Source organism: Octopus bimaculoides, chromosome 26 (genome assembly GCF_001194135.2).
Source record: "Octopus bimaculoides isolate UCB-OBI-ISO-001 chromosome 26, ASM119413v2, whole genome shotgun sequence".
NCBI lineage: Eukaryota > Metazoa > Mollusca > Cephalopoda > Octopoda > Octopodidae > Octopus > Octopus bimaculoides.
The window spans coordinates 3,233,000-3,235,507 of NC_069006.1; positions in this window are offsets into that span (position 1 = coordinate 3,233,000).

Consider the following 2,508-nt stretch of genomic DNA (forward strand, 5'->3'; position numbering starts at 1 on the left):
TATATATATATATATATATATATATATATATGTGTGTGTGTGTGTGTGTGTGTGTGTATATATATATATATATATATATATATATATATGCATATACATACATATACACATACACACACGCACACACATATATACATACATGCACACACATACATATATGTATGCATACACCCATACTCACACACACATATACGCACACGTATGTATAGGAAGGCGCGTGACTTAGGGTATTCATCTCACGATCGTAAAGTTGTGATTCCCGGAGGCGCGTTGCGTCCTTGAGCAAGACTCTTTATTTCACGTTGATCCAGCTGGCAAAAATGAGTAGCACGCGTATTTGAAGGGGCCAGCCTTGTCACATTTTGTCTCGCGCTGCATCTCATTGAGAACTGTGTTAAGGGTCGTGTCTGTGGAGTGCTCAGCCACTTGCACGCTAATTTCGCGAGCAGGCTGTTCTGTTGATCGGATCGACTGGAACCCTCGTCGTCATTACCGACGGAGAGCGCCAGTTTGTATATGTGTATGTGAGAGTGTGTGGAGGGACTGTGTGGTAAGAAGTTTGCCTCCCAATCACATGGTTCCGGGTTCAGTCCCATTGTGTGGCACCTTAGGCAAGTGTCTTTTACTGTAGCCTCAGGCCGACCAAAGCCCGTATGAGTGAATTTGGCAGACGGAAACTGAAAGAAGCCCGTTGTACACACACACACACACATTCCTTTACTTGTTTCAGGCGTAAGATTGCAGCAATGCTGGGACACCGCTATGCGGTTCTTTTTTAAGGCTGGTACTTATTATGTCGGTCTCTTTAGCAGAACCGCTAAGTTACAGGGACGTGACTACGCTAAGAGCGTTTGTCATGTGGTGGTGGACACACATACACATACACACATCGGGGTTTTTCAGTTTCTCTCTACGAAATCCACTCAGAAGGCCCTACGTTTAGACCAGTGGTTCTCAACCGGGGTGCATTTGGCTCCTGAGGCACTAGCGTAGCTAGAGTATGTACCGTTTGGGGCGAACCACCAACTCTGCCGCCCTCTAGCTACGTTAGTGACCCGAGGGTTCTAATATGATCTTTGGAGTGCACATAACAAAATGTTTGCTTTAGGTGCATGTATCGGCATGTATTGCAAGAAACAGTTCAGTTTGTTTCTCTAACAGGGGAGGAGGGGCAATCGATTAGATCGACCCCCGAAAGGATGAAAGGCGAAGTCGACCTCGGCGGAATTTGAACTCAGAACGAAAAGACAGACGAAATACCGCTAAGCATTTCGCCCGGCGTGCTAACGACTCTGCCAGCTCGCCGCCATTCTACATTGTTCAATCTACACAAGTTAATGTGCGAAAAATAAAATAGGAATTTTGAAAGAAGTTTCTACAAAACTAGTTTTTAAACGTCGAATGGCTACGGGAGGGTCCACCAGAATAAAATAGTAATCAAAGGGGTCCATAGGTAAAAGGAAAAAAATGGCTGAGAACCCCTGCTAGAGAAGGAGACATTTGGCCAAAGTGTGATAAAGTGGGACTGAACCTGAAACCATGTGGTTGCGAAGCCAATTACTTACCACACAGTCCCCACCCCATATATATATACGCGATCAATAAATATAGGAACTGTTACTATAGTAACGATGCTAAAGCACACAGAGTAAGGCCGCTTGGCATAGATTCATCTCGAACTCTGCTGTGCATGCGCACAAAGTTTTAACGTTATAGCTCACTTCCGCTGTTTACAGCAGTGCTTGGAAGGAATGTGTGTAGCATGTGATCGTTGCCTTGACCACGACGGAGAAAGTTGAGCAGGGAATTTACATCAAATTTTGCCAAAAGCTTGGCGATACCTGCTTAGAAGCCAACGTAAAGTTTTCAAAAAGTTTTCATCGTTCTCGACACATTCAAAGAGATCTTTTCGGTCAGCTGAAAGCAGTTCTGGCACAAACTTGGCAGACACGCGTCTCATACCCAAATCTTCAGTGATAATGGACTGAACTGAACCGAAACTAATCTGCACATCCTCTGAAAACTCACGGATGGTGATCGCTTTCCCCTCACAGCCTGACGCACATCTGCCATGTCTTTCTCAGTTCTGATAGTTGCGGGTCTCCAAGAACGTTCGTCAATATCGACATTTTTTCGGCCATCTTGGAAACGTCGGAACCACTCGTACACTTTTGTGCGGCTCATACACTCCTCTCCATACACTTTCTGCAACTTTGCGTAGGCCTCTGACCAAGTATCGCCATGACAACTTTCTCTGTCATGGTCAATGCGACGGTCACACGCTACACACCTTCCTTCGAAACAGCGGAAGTGAGCTAGAATGTTAAAACTTAGTGGGCATGTCGAGCAGAGTTCAAAGTCTATGTGCTTTAGCTTCATTACTATGGCAACAATGCGGATACCTATTGATCAGATCTCATATATGCTTGAAAATAAAGGTAATAAATATTGGGTCGATTCATGCCCCAGCATGACCGCAGTCTAATGACGGAAACAAATAGACGATAA